The 25,681-nt window shown below is 44.6% G+C and overlaps 1 protein-coding gene across 1 annotated transcript in view; it reads left to right on the top strand.

The window, feature by feature from the left end:
• The window catches only part of LOC138977043 (kinase suppressor of Ras 2-like), a 180,618-nt gene that overhangs the window by 128,179 nt on the left and 26,758 nt on the right, over positions 1-25,681 (top strand). The gene's annotated exons all lie outside the window — the stretch shown is intronic.

Here is a 25,681-nt window from a genome sequence, read left to right on the forward strand (position 1 = left end):
AGTACAATGAGCAATTGCGCAAGGGTATCACCATTCCTGTTTTTGGTTGACATATTTTTGTGACACGCGAGTTTAATTTACCTATAAAAACTAAATGAAACATTCTTTTATTCAATGCAGTACTTACACTGTATCTTGGTTGAGTTTTACTTATCTAGTAGCAAGACCTGTCAAATTTATCTTTAGAATACCTGATACCATGGTATTCTTAAAGATGATGGATAATTTGTTACAACTGATAACATAAACAAATACATGTAGTTATAGTAATATTCCAAACAGTTAAAAACTTCAGTATCTTTCGAAGTCAAGCAAGGGAGGGAATTAATAATAATATATTCCTCCGTTCCGGTATACTTGATCGGGGAATTCTACACAAACTTTGACTTCCTACGTAAGTACTCGTTTATGTTTTAATTCCAGTTCTCACAGTTTCCCGAAAACTGCGTCATATACGAGACTTCAAAGTCGGTTGAGCAAATTCCAATCACCAGAAAGCAAAACATCGGTAATACAAAAAGTAATCAAGATACATTTATTCAACTTCAAAACTCAATATCTCATACAGCTTTCACATTTTCCCAGTGTAAATGGTTCACTAATATAGCAACCTTACATTTTATACGCAAACTGAGATCTTAATTTTCGATTAAATTACATATCTTACCCAACTCACATATAGCAATTAACCCTAGTTCAGTGCTGGATACGCTGTACGCGTCCCCTTGGTAACAAGGGAGACCACTCTAAAAAAGAGAGTGCCCTATCCCATAATGCCAGACTAACCACCAGTCTGACTTCCGTATGCGCGCGCATACACCGCCATCTTATCATTCCAAACTCAGCGCTCAGCCTGGCTGGTCGCATTTACGTACGCTCTGGCTGTTGTTCAGCCGATGTTGTCTTGTCTGTGGGACTTGGTTTCTTCTCCTTGGTATTCTTTCGTCGTCTTACCTTGCTACTGTATTGAGGTGAGATTGTTCCTTGTTTTGTACTTGATGTAAAGGCGTTGTTTGGCCATTGTTGACTTATGAAATTGTTCGAAAATTTTGTTTTCTGAAATTTTTTGTCGAAGTCTTGCTTGCTATGGCTGATAACGTTAAGAAGAGGCAGGTTTCTGAGCAGGTGGCTGCTGAGTCCTCCCCTCCGAAAAAGACGCCTAGGAAATCTTAACAAACTGTCGCGTCGGTGTTAGAACCGAGCTCGGGCAAATGTTTTGATGTTTTGATAGACACGCCTTCTGCCTCCATTTTGCCGGCGAAGCCGTTGGATAAGGCCGCGCATGATGCTAAGCCGGCTAAAGCGGCTTCCGCTCCTGTTGTTTCTGGTCTGGCGGCCGCGGACATGGCTTCTCCTTTGCTTGAACTTAGTTTGCAGGTATCTTCATTGGCCGAGGAAATTTCGTCTACGCGAGCTGAGCTCTGTGCACTCCCTTCCGGGGTGACAGGGCCGTCGTCTTTGGCCAAGGTTGTGGCGGGTCCTTCCGCTACGGTGACTAGAGCGGGTGTTCACGCTGTTCATGATGGGGATGAGATTTTCCCACTTCCGTTGGGTGTTCCTTCTCCTGGTGGTTTGCTGTCACAAGGTATGTCTGCTACACGAGTATCCGGGTTCTCCGGTGAAAGTGTAGCGCGTCTACAGTCAAAAGTAGCCACGGGCATCGCGCTCACGGGTGAAAGTTTTGATACCCTTACTGGCCATCGCCGTTCCGTCGGCAGGTCAGGCGGGGGTAGGGACACTGTAGAGCGTATGGAAGGTCGGTGCTTTCTGCCGTGTCGTTGGGCATTGGTCAGTCTGTGCGGCTTCCGCTTCCGCCCTGGGGGCAGGAAGAAGACAGTAAAGATGGCTCTCTGTTTGACTATGGCAGTCAAGCAGGGGGTCAACTTCCGGATTGCGCTGAGGTGCATGAAGGCTGTCTGGACGATGGTGCTTCCGCTTTGGTGGATGGCGTCGTGTTCCGGTTGCCGTCTAAGTTCAAGTGCAGTGGTGCTTGCAACTGAAACGGCATCAATCCACGGCCGGTTCCGCTTCCGCTTTTGCGGCTGTGGCTTCTGCCGTTAACACTGTGGTGTTTGGTAGTCGGCACTCGTCAGCCTTCGGCTTCCGGTTCCGTTACTGCGGTTCCTCTGCTGTTACACAGGCTGCGTTCACTTCCTCTTCCAGTCTTTCAGCTGGGATGAGGCAAGTGGATGGAGATTCCGTTCACGGAGTTCCGGCTTCAGGGGATTTTTCCCAGCCTTTCCCTCTTCTTGGCTTGTGTTGCCCTGTCGGGATTGGTTTCCGGTTCTCATCCTTTCGAAGATCGTTGGGATACTACTGAACGGGATGATGAGGGTATAGAAGATGAAGCTTCGGTGGCAGAGGGTGATACCTCTTTTTGCCTTCCAGCTAAGCTGCCGTCTTTTTAGCTCTGGCAGCAGGGGTTGCTACACGCTACTTTCCCGAAGGGGTAGCGATAGCATCATCATATGCCTTTTCTTCTCCATCTTTTTTGGCGTATTTGCTCCTCCTCAGGAACAATCTGCGAACTCTAACGATGTTTTTGCGCCACCTCTGCCTTTGCTGGCATCTTATGGGGAGGCTCTGATTCAGTTTGCCGCGGTTTGCGTCTTCTTTAGCTGATTTGAGCCTTCTAAGGAAAATCTCTGAACGTCTAGTTCTTAGGTCCTTCATTGGCGGCGGGTGGAATTGCGGAAGGTTTCTCATACGAGTCGCCTTTCTCACTTCTTCCTTCGGAGCAGCGCTTGGCTGAGCACCTGTTGCGGTGTGGCTTTAGCTTGCGTCACCCGCTCAAGTAGCGCATCACTCGCTGGGCGCGATCCATAGGCTCGTTTAGCGCCAAGCCTAAAAACTTAAGGTTTTCTTTTGTTCTGCCTACGGAACTACCCCCGGGTATCCCGGGGTTGACGGGCGTCCTTTTGGGATGTTTATAGCAAGGGGAAACTGTCTGTTTGTAAGAACAATTTTCCCCTGGCTGTAGAAGATTGTGGCCGCACTTCTTTCGGTTATCGTCTTTGAACAAGACTTCGATTCGTTCTTTCCCTTGTGCGGTTACGTACTCACGGGATGCCTTTGTGTTCTGTCGGGACACATTTATAAAGGATTTAGCCTCGGCCGACAGTATTGTTTTGTCGGTGAGACTTAAATCTCTTCCTTGCTCGAGGGTTCTCTTTCGATTCCTCTTCTTTGCACGTGGACTCTTCCCTATCAAAGGGAAGCTCACAGCAAAGAAAAGCCCTCGGTCTGTCTTATCAAAGAAAAGCGCTAAGCTGGCCGTTCTCAGCTTCGGCTTTTAGCTTCTTCCCGGCTTGTCGCGTTGCCAAATACCCACCACTTTATCCCCTCGGGGCTATTTAGCGGTCGGGTTCAGTGGGCAAACAATAGCACGTTTTCATTCATACTATTGACAGTTATGTCAACTGGAGTCTGAGTGCTTGGCTTCACCCTTCTTTCTGCCTTTGTGTTTTACCACAGCGGCCGGAGGGGGATTAGGACTACCACTTTATTGAGGTCCTTCCTTGGGTCTTTTACAAAGATTGTGCTGATGTTTACTTCCACCTTTGGATGCACAAAATAGATCGGAAGTGGCTACATTTTATTTCGTTTCTAAGCAATCAAACAAAGAGCTGGTTCATGTTAGTGTCTTTTCTCGACTGGTTCACAGACACAACCAATCATTGGATTCTCACACCATTGCTCATGCAAGGTGTTCCCATTGGTTCTCTCTCCACCAGCGAAGCAGTTCTTCTGTCTCTTGTGGAATTCTTTCCCCTTGTCAGGGGAGAACATGTGTTGTTTCAGTCAGACAACACCACAGTGGCCTTGTTTCTCAATAAGCAAGGGGGGGCATCTCGCTCCTTATCGTGGCCACATCGAGCATGCGAGATTTTGATGTGGTGTTACCACCACGAGTTCTTATTAGCAGTGAAGTACCTTTCTGAGAGGCTCTATGACTTGGCAGACTCTCTACTCCTTCTGGTGGTTTTGGAGAAGCCGCTGATAGAAGTTTTTTGCCTCTCGGTACTATCACCTTCTGCTAAATGTTCGTCTCCCCGTTCCCGGATAATACTCTCGATTTTACTTTGAGCGGCCTGTGGGTCGCACATTATGGGCCCATTCTTCTTGGTTGCCAGCCCTTAAGGCCTTTAGGGCTGGCAAGAGGGCGCCGTTGTTTACACTTGAGCCACACGGGTGTCTACTGTTCGGGAGTCATTGAGACGCTCAGGGGCTTCTGCCTCAACTCCGGATTTGGTCTAGAGATCCCATAGGGGTCAGCGTCTTAGTTTTCATGTCACATTGACTGGCTTGGAACAAATGACGTAATATTAACGGAAAGAACTCCACTTCTCTCCATTCATTGCAGGTGGCGAACCTCCTATTTTGGCTTTCCGAATTTTCTCCCATGTCTCTGTTTTAAGACGTTACGCGATATCAGTTGCACTGAACCAGCTAGGTCGCAAAATTTTTCACTTGGGCTCTTTGTAGCCAGCGTGACTAAGGGAGCCTCCCTTTTGGTTGGCTGAAAACAAATCTCCAGTCCCGACTCAGGATTTGCTCCTAGTTTTGGAGCTTTTGAGATCGGATTGTTTAATCCCTGGCAAAATTAGCCTTACTAATCTAAACACGGGAAGCGGTCATACTTACTCTGGTAGCTTCTGAGAGAAGTGGGAGTAGGTTCATTTTCTATCTGGTTTTGCTATAGACATTTCTTTGGAGAAAGGCTGATCTATAGCGCTTAGGTTTAATTCGAATTTCGGACAAATAATCAGAAACCTGAGGAACCAGCTCTGATAATACAATTCAATCCTCTTTGCATTATTTCGGCTCTGTTAGAGCCATATTAGCCTATTGAACATTTCGAGTTGAATATATTTCTAACTCGCACTGATCCGTTTAGATCATCAGAACAAAGGCTTTTGTTTATTTCCATCAACTCTGGTAGAGGCATTGACTTAGTGAAGTCAACCTTAGCTAGATGGTCTGCCACGTTGATTAGGCATGCCTACAGTGGTGGCAAGAAAAGGGGGGGGGGGGGGGGGGCAGTGAGTCCTCCTTCTTCAGGCTGCACGGACTCAAGAAGTCAGAGTGTGGGCCTCTTCTTTACCTGTTCTCAAGTCTGAGAGACTTACATAAGTCATTAATGCAGCTCATTGAACGTGCAAGAACGTAGTCATGAGTTTCTAACTGCGGGATATTTTAAGTACCCTCTATTATAGTACACATCTACTAGACATCAGAAAATGCCTTTTAAGATGTTTATCTACGGGACGTATCTGGTGCCCGGCAGTTCAGATCTTTCGGTCTGCCAGCCATTGTAGCTGCAGGCTAGATACTTGCAAGATGTTAGCTTGGTTCAGGAAGCCAGAAGCTTTTATGATATCACTTAACACAGCAAGGTGTAAGGATATTGTGAAATTAATTTGAACCAAGAGAATCTCCAGGTTGATCAGACAGGTGTTTACCTGCTGACAAACACAGTCTGGGGATGTTAGGGCAGTTTTGCCTCTCTCTGTTCCTGGAACGTATGAGGCAAGGGCATGGGCCTCCTCTTTGACAGTCCTCCGGTCGGGCCCTTTAGGCTGAAGACTGGAGTAGGCTTACTGGCGGTCTGAGGAGGTTTTTTAGAAACTTCTTCCTCAGAGGTGTCTTGAGACAGGACGGCAGTTCCGCGCTACCTGTTATGGTAGCCGCGGGACAGGTCCTAATATCATAATTCCACTATATTCCCACCACCTATAGTAGCTATCTGCTATATGTGAGTTGGGTAAGATATGTAATTTAATCAAAAATTTTAGTAATAAATTTTCATTTGATTAATATACTTACCCAACTCACATCGTTTATTCCCTCCCGCCTCCCCGCTGTGGGGGTATGGGGGTCTAAAAAAGAAGTGAGTTGGGCTTCGTTTTGGAATGATAAGATGGTGGTGTATGCGCGCGCATACGGAAGTCAGACTGCACTGGTGGTTAGTCTGGCATTATGGGATAGGGCACTCTCTTTTTGACTCACATGCGAAGCAAAAGTGAGTCTATGTACTCACCCGAGTCGTCCGTCCGTCCGTCCGTCCGTCCGTCCGTCCGTCCGTCCGGACGTCCGTCCGTCCGGAAAACTTTAACGTTGGATATTTCTTGGACACTATTCAGTCTATCAGTACCAAATTTGGCAAGATGGTGTATGATGACAAGGCCCCAAAAAACATACATAGCATCTTGACCTTGCTTCAAGGTCAAGGTCGCAGGGGCCATAAATGTTGCCTAAAAAACAGCTATTTTTCACATTTTCTCTGAAGTTTTTGAGATTCAATACCTCACCTATATATGATATATAGGGCAAAGTAAGCCCCATCTTTTGATACCAGTTTGGTTTACCTTGCTTCAAGGTCAAGGTCACAGGAGCTCTTCAAAGTTGGATTGTATACATATTTTGAAGTGACCTTGACCCTGAACTATGGAAGATAACTGTTTCAAACTTAAAAATTATGTGGGGCACATGTTATGCTTTCATCATGAGACACATTTGGTCACATATGATCAAGGTCAAGGTCACTTTGACCCTTATGAAATGTGACCAAAATAAGGTAGTGAACCACTAAAAGTGACCATATCTCATGGTAGAAAGAGCCAATAAGCACCATAGTATTTCCTATGTCTTGAATTAACAGCTTTGTGTTGCATGACCTTGGATGACCTTGGGTCAAGGTCACATGTATTTTGGTAGGAAAAGTGTGTAAAGCATGTGAGTCGTATGGGCTTTGCCCTTCTTGTTTAGAGTGGTCTCCCTTGTTACCAAGGGGACGCGTACAGCGTATCCAGCACTGAACTAGGGTTAATTGCTATATGTGAGTTGGGTAAGTATATTAATCAAATGAAAATTTATTACAAAAATTTTTTATTATGATCCTTCACTGACTTAGTGGTTCATTTGAATTTAAAAGGATTTGAACTTGATAAGGCAGTACGCAAACAATCGATGAAACATCTTTCATCACATTAATTCATTTGAGCTTCCACTCCTGCAGCATCTACGGGCCCTGCATCTGGTCTTCACGGTAGGAACAATATAGCACGATTCAAGAAATATTCATCTTTCAACAATTTCACTCATACAATACAAGATATCATCTTAATATCCTGACCTGAAAGCCTTAACTTGCTGTATGCATTGAAAACAGCATGTATCCATTCCACATTACAGTTATTTTTTTGGTGCATAGAAATGCAATATAGAATTAGTCATTGATGATTTACATTTGCTTTCCTGAGGTTTATTGTAAAACCTATGGAAAGTGGATGCTTTAGACCAACCGGCCGTCTTCAACATTTCTTCCAAAGAAACTCCAGATTAAATTACATATCTTACCCAACTCACATATAGCAATTAACCCTGGTTCAGTGCTGGTAACGCTGTACGCGTCCCCTTGGTAACAAGGGAGACCACTCTAAAAAAGAGTGACCACTACCCATAATGACAGACTAATACAGAGTCTGACTTCCGTATGCGTGCGCATATGCCGCCATTTGTATCATTCCAAACTCAGCTCTCAGTAGAGCTGGTCGCATTTTCTGTACGCTCTGGCTGTTTTCAGCCTTTGGGACTTAGTCTTTGGACTTTGTTTCGTCCTCTTGGTTTACTCTTCGTCTGGACTTCACAACTATGTTGAGGTGAGGTCGTTCCTTTTATTTTCTTGTATTTTGGCAGCATTTTTGGCCGCACTTTGGACTTGCGAATATTTTGTCTAAAAATGTTTCGTGAGTTGTTTTCTTTTGTCACGGCCGACAATGCTAAGAGAGGTCAACTCCTAAACAGGTAGCTACTGTGCCCTCTCAGCCAAAGATGTTTCTAAGAAAGCTAAACTAACCGGTCAAGTGGTCGCGTCTGTGTTGGAACCTCTTTCTAAGAACGTGTGGATGTTTTGGTGGACTTAACCGCCACTTCCATTTTGTCTGCTAAGTCTGTGGACGAGTCCTCTCATGTTGATAACCGGTTAAAGTGGATGCTTCCTCTGTTGTTCCCGCGTTGCTTCTGTTTTTCAGGTCACAGGTTTCTTTGTTGGCGACGGAGATTTCGTCCACGAGGTCGGAACTGCGTGCTTTGCCTTCCGGTGTTGCGGTTGTGCGTTCGTTAGCCAAGGTTCGACCGTCTTCCTCGGCTTAGGCGGTTCCTAATGTGTGTGGCTTCCGCTTCCGCCCTGGGGGCAGGAAGGTGACAGTAAAGCTGGCTCCTTATTCGACTGTGACAGTCAATATGGGGGTCAACTTCCGGGTTGCACGGAGGTGCACGATGGCTGTCCTGATGAAGGTACTTCCGTACAGGAACAAGGTACTGAATTCAGTTTGCCGCAAAGGCTGTCAAGGGCTGTGGCTTTGGCGGCTGGAACGGCTTTAAAGGCTGGTGCACTCAGCCCTGTCTACGGACGGTGGCCAGGGTGTGCAGCTTCCGCTTCTGCACTGGGGGCAGGATGTTGTCAGTAAAGCTGACTCCCCGTTTGACTATGGTAGTCATTACGGGGATCAGCTTCCGGATTGCGAGGTCAAGCTTGATGGGGATACTGGCTAAGGTTCTTCCTCTTTGGGGGAAGACACCTAGCTTCGCATGTGTCCGCTACTTTTGGTAGTGGGACGACAGGATTTTCCGGTTGCATTTCTATGTCTCCGGTTGGTTCTGATGCTTACCAATCCACTGCCGGTTACGCTTCCGCTTTTGCGGCTGTGTCTTCCGGTTGCTGAATAGTATTGCCTTCTGCCGTTAACACTGTGGTGTTGGTAGTCGGCACTTATCAGCCTTCGGCTTCCGGTTCCGCTAGGGTGGTTCCTCCGCTACTTACAGTAGTAGGACAACAGGATCCTCTGACTTCATTTCTATGATTCTGGTTGGTTCTGATGCTGGCCAATCCACTGCTGGTTACGCTTCCGCTTTTGCGGCTGTGTCTTTCGGTTGCTGAATAGAGGTGACTACACGCTTTTTTGCCTGAAGGGTGTAGCAGTGGCATCGTTATCTGCCGTTTTTCTCCTCCATAATTTTTGACGTGTTTTGCTCCTTTTCAGGAACATTCTCCAAACTCAAATGATGTTTTTGCCCCACCTCTGCCTTTGCTGGCATCTCATGGGGAAGCTCGTGCTTCAGCTTTGCCGTGGTTTGCGTCATTTCAGCTGTTTTGAGCTTTCTAAGGAAATCTTCGAACGTTAAGTTCTTGGATCCTGCATTAGTGGCGTTTGAACTTGTGGAAGTTTTTCCAAAGAATCTTCTTTGTCGCCACTTCCTTTGTGGGCAGCGCTCGGCTAGGCACTGGCTGCGGCGTTGCTTTAGCTTGCGTCACCCGCTCAAGTAGCGCTTCACTTGCTTAGCGCTATCCGTAGGCCTCGGTTAACTCCAAGCCTAAGAACTTAGTTCTGTCTACGGAACCGCCTCCGGGTACTTCGGAATTGGCGGACATCCATCTGGATGTTATTGCAAGGAGAAGCTGTCTATCTGTAAGAACAGGATCTCCTGGCTGTGGATGATTGTGGCCTTTCTTCTTTACGTTTTTCGCCTTTGAACAAGAGTTGTTCATTGGTCTCTATCTTGGAGGTTATGTTCTTTCTGGATATCTTTGTGTTCCGTCAGGACTCAGATACAAAGGATGTAGCTTTTCTGTTCGCCTGGGAGTAGGTCTCTACCTAAAAGTATTGTTCTTTTGGCGGGACCTTAATATTTTCTTTGCTTGAAGGTTCTCTTTTTTCGAGTCCTCTTCTATGCACGCGGACTCTTCTCTAACAAAGACAAGCTCACAGCAGAATGAAGGCTTATGGCAGGTGTTGGCTTTGTTTTGTTATCTAAAGTAAAGCTCCAGGCTCGACGTTTCTGCTTTAGCTTTTATCTCCATACACCCTCCTGTTTGGCAGGGCTTTGGTCATTTTCTCACCTCTCTTTCCCCTGGGGGCAAGTCAGCGGTGGGTCGGTGCACACACACAAAAGCACGCTTTCTCGCACACTCCCTACAGTTGTGTCAACTGGAGTTTTAGTGCTTGGCATCACCCTTCTTTTCGCCTTTGTGTTTTTTCAACAGCGGCTGTTGGTATTAGGACTCCAGCTTTATGGAGGTAAGCACTGGGGCCGTCCTTTTGAGACCCCCCGCGGGTTAGGGGGAGTCCCATATTGGTTGGGACTAGAAAGAATTTACCCGATGCTACCCAGCATGTCGTAAGAGGCGACTAACGGTTCTGTTTCTTCTCTTCTTTTGTCTTATTTCTGCCTTACCAGTCCTTTCACCTATATTTCCTTCCAAGAAAACTCTCCCTACTATTCCCTGCAGTTTTCCAATTCTTTTCTTGTTGTCTTATTTCTACCTGACTGGATCCATCACCTTTATTTCACTTACCAAAAGTCTTCTTTTCCACATCCTTATTTCTCTGCACCCCGCATGTCGTATGAGGCGACTAACGGATTCTGTTTCTCCTTTTACCCTTGTTAAGTGGTTCTTGTATAGAATATAGTCAATGTTTGTAAAGATTTTAGTCAAGCAGTATGTAAGAAATGTTTAGTCCTTTGTACTGGAAACTTGCATTCTCCCAGTAAGGTCATATATTGTACTACGTTGCAAGCCCCTGGAGCAATTTTTTGATTAGTGCTTTTGTGAACAAGAAACACTTAACAAGTGGCTCTATCCCATCTCCCCCCCTTTTCCCCTATCCCATCTCCCCCCTTTCCCTCGTCGCGATATAATCTTCGTGGTTGAAAACGACGTTAAACACCAAATAAAGAAAGAAAGAAAGTCCTTTTGAGTTTTTCCATAGTTCGTATGGAGGCTACTTCCTCATTTTGACACACAAAACAGTTCGGAAGTGGCTACATTTTTATTGTTTTGAGAGGTTCTGATGTGGTGTTACCAATATGAGATCTCTTTAGCAGCGAAGTACCGTCATGGGGGGCTCAATGTTTTGGCGGGCTCTCTAAGTCTATTGGTCAAGAATGTCCACTTGGAGTGGACTCTACCTCACCATGCGCTGCTACGCCTTCGGGTGGATTGGAGAAGCCTCTGTTGGAAGGTTTTGCCTCTTGGTACTATCGCCTTTCGTTTTATGTTTGTCTTCTTGTTTCCGGATCCCGAAGCATGGAAGATCAAGACATTCGATTTTACGTTGAGCGGCCTGTCGGTACAAACTTGTCATTTTGGCTGGCTTGGAACAAATGGCGTTATATTAACGGAGAGAACGCCTCTTCTCTCTGTTCAATGCAGGTGGTGAACCACCTATCTTGGCTTTCCGAATTTTCTCCCACATTTTTGATTTAAGACGTTACGTGATAGTAGCTGCACAGTAACAGCTTGGTCGCGATTTTTTGCGGGGGGTCTCTTTAGCCAGCACGTTTAAGGGAGCCTCTCTTCGGCTGGCTCAAAAATCTATTCTCCAGTCCCGACTTGGGTCTTTGCTTCTATTTTGGAGCTTTTGATATCGGATGCTTTAATCCTTTACAAAAACTAGTTTTGCGGATCAACACGTAAATCGGTCATGTTTACTCTGGTATCTTCTGAGAGAAGTGGGAGTAAGTGTATTTTCTGGCTAGTTTTGCTATAGACAGCTCTTCGGAGAAAGACTGATCTATGACAATTAGGTTTCTTTCAAATTTCTGACTCATAAGTGGTAATTGGAGAAGTCAGCTCCCATTCACTGATCTTTTTAGATCATTTAAACAAAGACTCTTGTTCATATCTTTCAACTTCGTCGCGGTTTATCCTTGGACGGTTGAGAACGACGTTAAACACTAAATAGGAAAGAAAGAATATCTATCTATTTTGGTGGAGGTATTGGCTTGTTGAAGTTAATCTTAGCTGGATGGTCTGCCACTTGCTTTAGGCATGCCTTCAAGTGGTGGCAGAAAAGAAAGGGGGGGGGGGCAGTCAGTCCTCCCTCTTCAGGCAGCACGGACTCAACATTCCTCGCTTGAGCAAGTTTTTTTGCTCCTGGATATCCTGATGTATTTATCTGTCCTGTTAGAGCCCGCTCCAGTTTTCGGTTACGGACTCTGCACACGCGATCGGAAACTCAGAAGTTCGTTTTATCTCACACAACATGGGGTTGTGTAAGATATCTCGATAGTCTTGTTACCCGAGTGGTCTTTCACCATAGTGAGACAAGCTTTTGTCTGGTGGCAGAGTTAGTCAGGTGACGTCAGGGCAGTCTGGCCCTTTGCTATAGTCGGGCTCATGAGGCAAGAGATTGGGCTTCCTCTCTAGCTGATCTTCGATTTGGTCGCTTGACAGAAGTTCTTGAGTCGGTTTTCTGGTTTTCTATGGATGTTTTCATCGATGTCTATCTCATAGATGTCTCTGCTTGGATACAGGAGGCAGTTCTGCGTTGCCTGCTAGGGTAGCGGCAGGATAGTTTCTCATTTCCGGATAGGGTTTTATGCCCTCCACCTTTAGTAGCAATCTGCTATATGTGAGTTGGGTAAGATGTAATTTAATCAAAAATTTTAGTAATAAATTTTCATTTGATTAATATACTTACCCAACTCACATCGTTTATTCCCTCCCGCCTCCCCGCTGTGGGGGTTATATGTTTCTAAAAAAGAAGTGAGTTGGGCTTCGTTTAGAATGATACAAATGGCGGCATATGCGCACGCATACGGAAGTCAGACTCTGTATTAGTCTGTCATTATGGGTATTGGTCACTCTTTTTTAGAGTGGTCTCCCTTGTTACCAAGGGGACGCGTACAGCGTTACCAGCACTGAACCAGGGTTAATTGCTATATGTGAGTCGGGTAAGTATATTAATCAAATGAAAATTTATTACTAAAATTTTTGATACAAGCATGGCAGCTCCCCTAAAACTATGGGAACAAAAGTTCTGAATTCCAGCACATTTCAACACTGTTTTCATCCATCTGGAAATTGAATCTTTAGATGCTGGTCCATGAGGGTGTTGATAACACAGTAAGAGCTGGTCAGAAGTCCTCAAGTCAACAGTCCTAGAGATATACTCCTGCAGGCACCTCACAACACATAGTTTTTCATCAGAAAACTTCAAAAGCTGTAACGCTGACTGGTGATTAGGGAGCGTATGCAAGACGGTGGGACTGCTTGTTGTACGACACGCGCCCCGAAGTTTGATAGCTCTCGGTCCGACAACTGTTGTCGTGCTGCCGAATTTACAGACATCGGACAGCCTCTCCGATAGATAGTTGGGGGATTCCCTTGTTTATGGTTGCTCTGCGCGTGCGCCTGACGCAGCAGCTGAGCCATGTCAAGGCTCCGCTTGCTGTGGCATGCTGACCGTGGCTGGCTCACACCAAATCGGCGCCACGCAAACATCTTAATATGCACGAGACGCGTGAAACCGCAACGCGAGTATCACTTGCGAGACGGGGCTAGGCACCCATTCTGTTCGCAAACTGAATGTTGTCAGTTATCACATCCGTCATCAGTCATGCGGAATATGAATTTGTGCATGTGTGCGACTGCTTGTCGTATGACAAGCGCCCCGAAGTTTGATAGCTCTCAGTCCGACAACTTTTGTCATACTGCCTAATTCACAGGCATCGGACAGCCTCCTCGACAGCTAGCGGGAGGATTCCCTTGTTGACGGTTGCTCTGCGTGTGCGCCTGACGCAGTAGCTGAGCTCTGTCAAGGCCCCGCTTGCTGTGGCTGGCTGACCGTGGCTCGCTCATCCCAAATCGGCGCCATGCAAACATCTTGATATGCACCAGACGCGTGAAACCACAACGCGAGTATCACTTGCGAGACAAGAGGCTAGGCACCCATTCTGTTCGCAAACTGAATGTTGTCAGTTATCACATCCGTCATCAGTCAACTGCAAAATATCGTGCATGCGGAATATGAATTTGTGCATGTATCCCGTCCCCAAAAATCGTATGTCTCAGAATGTTTCTTCTTACCCGGTAACGCTGCAAACTGATGGGCACCATCTTGAAATCAAAGTAATCGTACCGACAACAGTGCTTATCGGTAGGAATAGGCACCTCTAACTTTATCGTAGGACAGTGCCTACGATAGGCGCTATTGGTTGTTCTTGAATTCCACGATAGGGGGGGTTATCGAAAGTTTTCTGTTTCTCGTACCGACAAAACCCCTGTCGTAACCTTCCTGAATATGGGCCCAGGTCTTGTACTTTTTTATCTTGTCAACAATATATATGGTACAACCATTATCGTGCATCTGTACACAGCTCAATTTTAACATATGAATGGTTTGCAGTCTCTGTGCTGAAGAAAGTAACAGCGAAGCACAGAGCTTAATTGTCAGATTTTTCAATGTGAGCGCCGAATTTTCTTCTTGGTCTCTAAACTAAGACAACAAAACAGAGACATCCCAGGTATGCTGATAACGTGGCATTGGAGTTCTCAACTCAAACACACCTTCAAGAAAACGAACAACAGCAGGATGTGAACCTATTGTTTTTTTCATTCTTCATCTGCACAACAGATAACATTGCACTTCTGGCCGTGTTTATAGCACAATAGCTTAGACCTAGCTTGTACAGTTCTGTCAAAAACTCCAACACTTCAGTCACAGGCTGAGACACATGAACAGGATTATAACCCCGTTTAGAGCAGAAACTGATCCACCTGCTGAGGTAGGATGCATACTGTTGTTTTTTGGACTGTCTCCAGGAAGCGAACATGATTTCAAAGGTCTCTCCTTGAACATCCAACTGTTTTTCCAAGGTTGTCCGGATAAGCTGCATGCCATCAGCTGAAGTTCCCTGTGGAGTGGGTGGACCGTGTTGCTGTGAGGCAGTTGTCGAGTTGAAGTAGTCGGGTCCGCATCCTCAGCAGGAGTGGATACCAGGGTGTGGTTGGCCACAGCGGTGCGATCAGCAGCCTGTCTGCATGATCCCTCTGCCATTTGCACAAGACTCTGTGCAGCAAGCTGAAAGGAGGAAAAGCATATATTAGCCACTTTTCCTAGTTAATAGTGAAGGCATCTACAGCCCATGACTCGGGGTACATATTTCCCAATCAGCAGGCTCTGAAAACTCTTCAAAGCGTACTCTACTGCAAGTAGCTCAAGCACATTGATATGGGATTTTTGTTCCAGTTTTGACCACCTTCCGCCAGTCTTCAATGACTGACATACTGCTCCCCAGCCAACTCATGATGACACATCAGTTTTTATCTCTAATTCAGGATGTTTTCTGAAAAGGAAAAAGGCTGTTTTCCACATTTTCAATCCACCAGTGCAATTCTTGTTCTGCTTCTGTCAAGATGTATGTAAAAGCAGGGATGACCAAATCTCAAAATTTAAACTCGCCAGCCGGGCAAGTAACTTAAAGAAAGTCACTAGCCCGCCAGAAATTTCGCTGGCCCGGTACATACCACAGTTGCTGCATCTGCAGTGTTTATAACCCTTTGAAACTAGATAGTTCAACCAGCAGTATTGCATTTGACCAGAAATTTCAGTAGCCAGCCAGGAATTTTTACCCGCCCCTGTCAACCGGGCGGACGATTTGGCCATCCCTGTAAAAGCATCAAAATTCCTTTTGTTACTCTTCAGTGCTGAGGATTTATTTTTCTCCAGCTGTCTGTAAAACAGGGGACCCCATAATACTGCTGAAAAAGCTGCCACAATTTGACCGATAACTTGAGCCAACTGTCTGATAGTTGTTTTCTTTTTGGTTATCAGATCTACACACGCATTCTTTATTTTCAATGCTTTTTCAGATGACAGGGTTACTGACATAGTTTGTGAGTCTAATAAAAAAAACCAGATACTTCTACTTCGATTTTCTACAAGGGATCAAAACAGATTTTGTATCATGGATGACAAAACCCAATGACTCAATCAGAGATACTGTTTTATGAACATTCAGTTTACATTCTTCAAACGTATCACCTTGCAAAAAACAGTCATCAATAAATGACGTAGACAAAAAAAACTGTGATCTACTTAGGCTTGCATACACTGGCTTCAACAGTTTTGTGAAATAGCGAGGACAATTACACAGGCCATTGGCAAAGCAGGTATACTGAAATAGTTAGCCTGATCTGAATTTGAGGTACTTTTTAAATTCTGATCTAATGGATACAGATCTACAGACGCCATGAAACAACCAGGTGTTATCATATCTGTTGCAGAAGTCAAACTTTCCATTTTGAAATGCTCATATGCGACCGATTCATTAAATCTCTTTAGATTTAGTATCAGTCTGAACGAGAATCATCTGGCTTCCTGACAAGAAAACCAGGAGAAATTACTTGGTCTTCTTCATTGACACTCTTTTCAATGACATCAAGATCAAGTAGCTTTTAAATTTCTGCATCCATGTCCTTCTGCTGATTACCTTGAACCTGCTTTAAACTTGCAGAAATGTTTGATAACTGATCAAAGTCTGTAATGGGTATTTCAGCACCCTGAACCAAACCGAGTATGAATTCATCTGTTAATTTTTGCCATTCTTCAAGATATTCTGTCAATCTACCTGCTTTGAATTTTAATGGTCTGTGCATTCCTTCACTCGAGGTACAATCATCACTTACCTCACTGTGTGGCTTTAGTCTTGATACTTTCTCACAAAGTTGCGAATTTCTGTTGACAACAGCAGACCTGTTTACACTACACATTGAGCGTAGTAAACTACGAATTTGAATGATATACTACGCAACTACGCAAGTCTGTCGTTTTCTACGCAAACGGTATTAAAAAAAAAAATTTTTAAAAAAATTTTTTTTTTTTTTTTTTTTTCTGGTTGTCTTTTTTGTCTTTACACCTGTTCCTTGTCCCGTTGTGCTCTCACACCGCCCCGTCCCTGCACGCAAACGGTATTGTTTCGGCTACGCATATCACAATCCGTAATTTTCTTCATCTCCCTTGACCGATCCATTTTCCAATCCATGTTTTCGGCCAGCAGTCGTTTGCTGCGTGCAGCGCGTAAAGCGCCCACGGGCGTTGCGTTGTAGCTTGTTAATGCCGAATAGGCTTCTCCAAGCAAATGCCGGGCACAACTGAAAGCGTTACTGCCAAACCATGCGGGCGTTTCGACACAATGGCTGAACGCAGAGCACACGAAAGTGAAGATGAGAACTGTGAAGAAAATGACTCCGAAAGGCCACCGACCAAAAAGAAAAAGACGAGCAATGCGCCGAACCAAGTCTTTCTGCCAAAATATCATCAGGACTACCCATGCCTTGTCTTCGCGGAAAGGAAAGCATCATGCTCATTGCACTGTCTGCAATTCCCATTTTTCCGTCAGTCAATCAATACATGTGGTAAAAAGTAGCAATCATTGTTCTTGTTGTTGTGATAGGTCGACGAGAAATTCTACACATTCAATTACAAAACTACACATTTGCCTCATTTTGCTCCCAGAAAATACACATGCAATGTTTTAGGGGTAAACAGGTCTGCAACAGTTTTATGTATTTCCTGTTAACTTAAGGAGCTGTGACAATCTGGGCTCGCCTGGCCTTCAGCACCAATCCAGGGCCATGGTATCTTTATCGATCAGACACTTATCCGTCACACTCACAATTGCACACACGGCCCTCAGAATGGTTTTCTGAATTGACTGTGCCCGTAGATCCTTAGACTTTGCAAGTGTTCCATAATGTCCCAGATTTCAGAGTTCACACGCGGGACGGTAGTTTTGCAATTTTCCGGTCGCTTATGTTTTGCGATTTTCTCTTTTAGCTTGTCGTCACTCATTCTTCCCTTTGACATTGTGAGGATGACCTCACTAGATCTGTATTAATTTTAGGGCCTACGCCTTCCTTGTTTTTGTATTTTTGGGCAATGTCTTTCAAATCCAGATCATTGTTCTTGGTCTCACTTGTGTCGAGTGTGTTTTGAATTATGAGGCGATTCACCTGTTCATCCAAATCAGATTCTTCACTGTTCTTCCACCGTTTCTGTGTTATAGCACCTGCTCGCTTTCATCATCTGATACTTCACCCTCTTCAGAGTCGGATGTTCGGTGACGTTTATATCTAGCCTCAAGTCAGAAGCACGTTTTGATGGTTTTGCCCACTTCGCATCTGATTTCTTTGTGGTTTAAAAAAACCCTGGCTAGTTCTGCTAAAATATGCCCATTTTGACTTTTCATTGTATCAAAATCAGAGTCGTTCAGTAATGATATTTCAGTTACTTCATCCACATCACTTGATGCTTCATCATTCTCGCCATGTGGTCGTTTTTTTCCCCTCCGTCATTGCTTCTCCGATCAGAGTCTGACATATCGGTGTCAACTGAATTGGAAAAACTCCAAAACTTACTTGGAAGGAACACAAGAACTGTCAGTTCCAAAGATGTACACAATAGCTTACGATGAACTGAATTTTTTTTTATTCACATTGATTTTTTCAGAGCAAAAGTCGACAACATGTTTCAACCAACATTGAACACGCGTGATATGACCGTCTGTGCATGCGCATATCTCGAATATATCGCAGTTTTCAGGAAACTGCGAGAAGTCGAATCTCTCAACAATTATCTAAAACTCTGTGTAGTATTCCTTTGTACTTGCCTTAGTATGTTGCAGACCTTGGAACCCATACAATTTCACCGTATTTTGTACGCTTGATTGTCTAAAATACGATCGGTCGCATCCCGAAGCCGATTCAGTATTTTGACACACCCGTTTTGCAGCTCATGTGGCATATCCCATACGCGTAGTCTCGATTAACCTTAAGTTTAGTGATAAACATGTTACTAGCACCATTTTGAATCTTTTAAGAAGTGTCAATACAAGAGCAGGTCACCAGGACAAAGCGAAAGTCGCCGCCACTTACAGTTTTCAATCATGCCGAAACAACCACACAGTGGTTGCGTGCTTCAACCAGAGGCCAAAAAGAAATCTGTCAGAGGAATTCCACCCTAAGCATAGCTCCTGACCTGCGTGGCATCGATTGGTGGCAAGACCTGATGGAGTCTCCCGTCAGTACCATTGATGAGTGGCAAACAGTTCAATTTTTAGAATATGTCCGCATATGCTGCAGGGGTATGTCTCATCAGACACTGTGCTCTGCTTCCGTCTTTCTTTCGGTGGCAAGACCTACGCGCACAGCAAATCCTGTCAGACGCTGCGGGTCGAATATACGCACAACGAACTTGAAATGACCAAGAAAAGTGTAGCCGGCAAGAGAAGCATCAAAGACTGTATACCCTCCGAAAAAAATATCTGAGTAACAGGCGGCAGTTTCTGCTGAAGCTATGGTTTTTGCGCTGATTAATGATTTTGAAAATGAACCTGCCCTTCGGCACAGCTGCAGATGTGACTTTTCAGTCAGTCAAAGGTTTCCAAATTTGAACATCCCGCATAAGTGTTCCCTTTATTCAGCCATGATCAAACAGATGTTCAAAGACACAAGTAGGCAAGTTTACTCTATTGTTACGATATTCTTTGTATGCTGACAGCAATGGGCAGTTATGAAAATAATACATGTTAAAATTGATATTAAAATTCTTCCTGGCTATGTCCGTATTTTTCTGAAAGTACACACAAACACACACACACACACACACACACACACACACCCACACACACACACACACACACACACACACACACACACACACACACCAGAGTTTCACACACCCAACGTTGCACATATAGATTGTCATTCCTGTATATTTACTGGGGCACTGTTTATTTTAATGATTAAAAATAACTTTATAATTCTGCGTTTGATCAATGATTACAGCTTTTGTTATTAAACATTGAAAGAAGAATTTATTTTAAATGTATCGGCAAACTTAATTAACGGTGCAACGGGCGCGTGCGAAGCATGATAGAATCATCAATGTTCAAATGTGTGGGGTACAGTCATTTGAAAATACGCCAAATTTGTTTGAGAATACTCTCCAAGTGCAAAACAGGGGTTCCCAGGTCTGATGTGTGGTGAGTCATGGTTATAAGCCTTGCATAAAAAATATGGCAAGATGTCTTTGAGCCCCCGTCTCATTGGGCCCCCGTCTCATTGGGCCCCCTGTCTTGTTGGGTCCCCATCTCATTGGGCCCCCTTCTCGTTGGGCCCCCAAGTCTAGATATTATGACCTTTCAGGGTCAGTGTCATTTAAAGGTCAAAGGGGGATTTAGGCATGCCGGCCTTCTTGTGAGTATTACCAGTCCGTTGAAAGCTGACGAATTGAAATAATCTAAAGTAGTGAGCTGCGTCTACATCCCATTACTGGATTGCGTAAATGTGTGTACAGCCGCACTCGCCTAAACGAAACCAAAATCAATTCCCCGCTAGACCCCCTCTTTGTAAGACTATTTATAATTTGGATAAGCCAAACTCTGTAAAAAAAATAGCTAACTCAAACACGAACATCTCAAACATGATTTAGAGAGATAAGCCAAACTCTAAACATTGTCGGAGAGAGACATTTTTTTAATTTTTGCTTGAAAAACACGTCAGGAAGATAAATATATTTCGTCACGGCTATAATTATCCTACGGAAACGAACACGTCACCTGTTTTTGAGTATGCGGGGAAACTGATGACGTGTGCCCCATGTTTTGCAGGCGCCATTGTTTGGACAGAAAGACTGGTGTGCGTGAATTAGGTGGTGGGTTCAGGGTTAGAGATGGGATGGCCGAGGGAGGGTCTGTGATGGTTTACAGGAGGCTTACTCACGGCCGCGCATAGCTTGCCTCTTTACTTTTAGCAACACCAGCTGCGCTACCGCGGATCTAATCTCCTGAGCGGCCTGCGAGCCACCGAGGGCTGCCAGCGGCGAGCACGCTGTTACGCGATACCCCAGCTGTCAGCGGGCTGACACTGCTCTTTCAGTGTGCGCGGGAAAACACACTGCCTTTGTTTTCATAGATAAAATAATCTTCCCATTCATGCAGTTGCAACGCTCTTGATCTCATCGCATAGTCCAGTGAACACAGTTTACATAGACACCAAACACTCCTGGAGAAATGTGAGCGTGATTTGCACTAAGCCCGTTATAATGCATGCATTCTACACGTCTTACAGCACAGTCACATGCACACAACACAAACAAGCACTAACTTCCACCCATGCTGTGTGGTGCATGTAACATTTTTGATAGAAGAAATTAGGTACTAGCGTGACTACAGTTAAGCCTCTCTACGAATCACTCACTGAATTGTGCAGAACACGTCATTAGCGCTGTGGAGGTCGGGGTCAATAAACAGACTGGCTCCACACTGTCTGCGGCGCGTACTCCAGTTTCGTGTTGGTTCACACAGACAGTTAGCGAGTCAAAGGCCGTTTGTCAGTTCTTTGTGCCACTGGTTTATCCACTCCTTATTCGCCTAGTATTAGCTACCAGAAATGTTACTGTCCGATTTTGGTTTGCACTCAGTTACCTATTGGATATATATACAAACAATGTGTTGACCTGTACTCTCTCCTGTTACATTATTTACAATAGTCCATAGCACCTTTTTGTCTTTTCTTTGTTTTTATTTCTTCAATTTCTTGGGAGTAGTTTGCAGGTGTGCTGTCCCTTTTTCTCCGAGATCTTTCACCACAGCGGATTCTACAAAGAGCATTTAGCTTTTCTAAATGACTTGATTCCGAGTGCACTGTGGCATCCATGTTTGTACATAAGCTTCTCTATACGCTAGTTTTATTTATGTCTCAATAACATTATAATAAAGAGTGTCCTCGGAAATCTCTCAGTCGACATACTAAAGAGCACACATCAAGCAACTGGACTCATAAATAATATCGGCACACAAATCGTGATGCACAAGATAATCCATTTTGAGAACACAAGAGACAGCCGCAGACCAGTGTACTCCACAACACAGAAAATAGACCGTATACACAGGTTATATTTCTGTCTAAGTTACATTATGCTAAAGAGTGTTCTCAGAAATCTGTCAGTCACATAATACGACACACACACACACATAGCAATTGGCATCAGCAATTGATATCGGCACACAAATCGTGATGTAGAAGATAATCCACTTTGAAAACACAAGAGACAGCAGCAGACCAGTATACTCCACAACACAGAAAATAGACTATACACAGGTTATACTTCTGTCTAAATTACATTACTCTAAAGGGTGTTCTAGGAAATCTGCCAGTCACATTATAAAACACACACACATAGCAATTGGAATCAGCAATTGATATCGGCACAACAATTGTGATGTAGAAGATAATCCACTTTGAAAACACAGGAGACAGCAGCAGACCAGTGTACTCCTCAATACAGAAAACAGAACGAATTCCAGAGCCAAGGAGTGACCTAGAAACACTCGCTGCCAGCCTCAGCTCTTATCACTAGCCTGGCGGGTCAAATTACAGCCTGCAGCTGGAGAAACTTAAGCGGCTGTTTTGGGCAGAATTCGTGAGCCGTGTACTGTGCCTTTAACGTGGAGGGGTTGTACCTTTGCATTGCTGAAATACAGAATATACCGTTCAGGCTTGTTTATTATGCTGGGGGCCCAAAGAGACACGTTTTGTTATTGCTACAAAAAGTGTGGGCGGTGTCACTAAAAGTCGAAAAGACGCGAAAAGACACGAAAAGACAGCAAATAGATACGAAAAGACGCACAAATACACGAAAACACACCTTTGACCCTTTCACCATTGACACTCACACAGTGCATTCACACCTTCTTGTTACAATCACCTCCTCACTTTTCTTTTCTTTATTTGGTGTTTAACGTCGTTTTCAACCATTCAAGGTTATATCGCGACGGGGAAAGGGGGGAGATGGGATAGAGCCACTTGTCAATTGTTTCTTGTTCACAAAAGTACCATCAAAAATTTGCTCCAGGGGCTTGCAACGGAATTCGCTATCTCTTAAATGAGGCTTTGATCTGAGCGCATCAAATATTCCAACACGAACATGTTATCAGCGGCTACCCCGGGTAACTCATAAAAGTTACGCAACTGACCACGAACCAGCTGAGCTGGTATTCTATCCATCCGATCCGACAAAGGAATTAACATCTACTTGACAAAACGCCGATTCCCCCAACATACCCAGTCAAGCTGGCGGCACATTACATTACGACCACCTGGGGCCCAAGCGATCCGTTTTTGGCGAGCTTTTCACAAATGACCGCCCACTTCAAACAGATAAGGACTTCCTCGTATACACACACACACGCACACACAAGCTCATACACACTTAGTTACACACACTTACACTCACACACACACACACACACACACACACACACACACACACACACACATGCGAGAGAGAGAGAGGAAGAGAGAGAGAGAGGAAGAGAGAGAGAGAGAGAGAGAGAGAGAACTCAGAACTCAGAACTTTATTACATAAGGATAAAGGTTTTAGGCTTAGCCTAATCTTCCAACCTGTCATTGGAACATACTACAGAGAATAATTGTAAACGAAAGCAAAGACTGCGCACATACACACACACACACATCCACACACACACCCTCGTATACACACACACGCACACACAAGCTCTTACACACACACACACACACACACATACACACACACACACACACACACACACATGCGAGAGAGGGAGAGGAAGAGAGAGAGAGGAAGAGAGAGAGAGAGAGTGTGCATGTTTTGATGATTGTTTATATTAAATCACCAATCTCGACTAAAAACAGTTACATGTACCAGGACTTTTCGTGTCTTTTCGCTACTTTTCGCGTCTTTTCGACTTTTAGTGACACCCAGTGTGGGGGCCCAAAGAGACGGGGACCCAATGAGACGGGGGCCCAATAAGATGGGGGCCTAAAGAGACGGGGGCCCAATGACACGTTTTGTTATTGCTACAAATGAGAGGGGGGCCCAATGAGACGGGGGCGCGAAGGGCAAATCCCAAAAATATATAATACAACTCTTAGAGCAAGGGATTATTATTTTTCTTTGTTTTTGTAAGAGTGGTATGAATGATACATAAAGTGACGCTTTTTAGACAATTAGACAATAGATACTTTAGTTAGATCGATTTTTGCCAGCTGATTTCTTTTTGTGTGTGTTTGGTGTTTTTGTGTGTGTGTGGGTTGCTGGTTTTTTTGGGGGGGGCTGTGGGGTAAATATATGCATGGGTGAAACTAGCCCGTCAATTGACTGAAATCCGTCAATCTGAAAATAAGTCTGACGGAAATTCCGTCAATCCGCAATTATGAAAAAAACAACAAAAAAAACCCTACTTGCGGAACGCGTTTTCGAACTGCTATAGTGAACCGGTTGCAACTTGCCCGGAAACGGAAGCGCTTTTGCCCGTGCTCGCGGTAAACCCCGTAGGTGAGGTTTCTTTGCTTTCGGATTCGCTCTGCATCACGATAAAAAAAAAATCTCTCGCGTTTTGGCAGACATTACGAAGTGGTGACAAGATTTCTGCGACAAAGATGCCGGTTTTGACGGAAAACGCACGGACAGATCTTATTGATGCTGGTCTAGCCAACAAATGGCGATGGGACTGGTTGAAGTTCATGAAACTAAAACTGTGTGTGATAAGTTTGGTGCTTGAAACTCAAGTGCTTTTCCTTGAGAACTTTGCACTACAGTGGAACCCCTCTCTAGCGACCTTGAAAATGTTGACAAAAATCGGTCCTTATGGAGGGGGGTCCTTACAGAGGGAGGGGGCGGGGTCAGGAGGCCACAAAGAAAGTCACCTCAGATTTTCTTTAAAAAAAAACCCAGAGAAGTTTGAGTTGCTGACGACCGTTTCCTCAAGCAAACTGCTTCGATTTCATGTTTGACATTGTCGATGGTGTCCACCAGTTCTGGTGCATGTACTACCCTCAGATCTCAGTACCCTGGCCAAGTTTCCTCTCAAGACATCAAAGAGACCGCGCCATAGGTTAAACTCCCCATAGGTTAAACTCGGTCACTGACCCGGGTGCAGGAAGTGTTTCCTCTCTCAGATATGAAAGGGGAACCACCTCTCGTAGCTAAAACTGGGTCAATGACCCCTGGGAAGAAGGTCAGTGTCTATAAACAACTTCTTGCCACCCAGCTATCACAATGGACCTGCCTTTGATCTCGATGATTGGTTTGTGATGTTTACTCAGTCCACCCAACCATCACACCTCTCAGCGGTTTAGTGCCTTTGCTTACGCGAGACGGTTATAACTGATAACCGGTTTGTCAGTGATGCGTTACGCTGACTGAGAGTCTTGGCTTTGTCTGACAAAGTCGTTGCACAAGCTGTTAGGTCGGTCCTTAGACGTTAGTGGTCGCTACACTGGTGACAACTATATAAGGAAACACATCGGTTAAAAAAAAAAGGGTCGTTGTGGCGGGGCAGTCCTTAGAGAGGGGGGTCTTAGAGAGGGGTTCCACTGTATAAGAGATGCTACTGCTTAGTTGCTACTTTGTGCAGTGCTACATCATGCTGTTTGCATGTGTGACATTCTGTTTCATCATTTATTTCAATGCCTGTCTGGCAATGTTTGCTTCTTATAATTAAATATTTCGAACTTTTATTTCAGTTGTTCAGTTGTTCACTTTCTATTTCCAGTAGTATGGCTGTTGTCAATGTTAACTGTTATCAATTGTGTCGTTGTGTTGGAAGATGCAAGTGTGAAAGGATACACAAAAAAATTATTACTTCTGTGAATTGTTTTGATTTTGTTTACCCTTTTCACCATATCATTAGAATCTGAAGGTATTTTTTTGACCTGCATGATAGTGTATTTTTTTGCCAGGAAAGGCCACAAAATCACAATGAATAATACAAAAATTCGTTTTCGGCCGGGGGGCGTTGCTCCCCTGGACCCCCTAACGGTGCCCTGCCCCGACTACACCCCGCCAGG

The sequence above is a fragment of the Littorina saxatilis genome, linkage group LG9 (assembly GCF_037325665.1).
Source record: "Littorina saxatilis isolate snail1 linkage group LG9, US_GU_Lsax_2.0, whole genome shotgun sequence".
NCBI lineage: Eukaryota > Metazoa > Mollusca > Gastropoda > Littorinimorpha > Littorinidae > Littorina > Littorina saxatilis.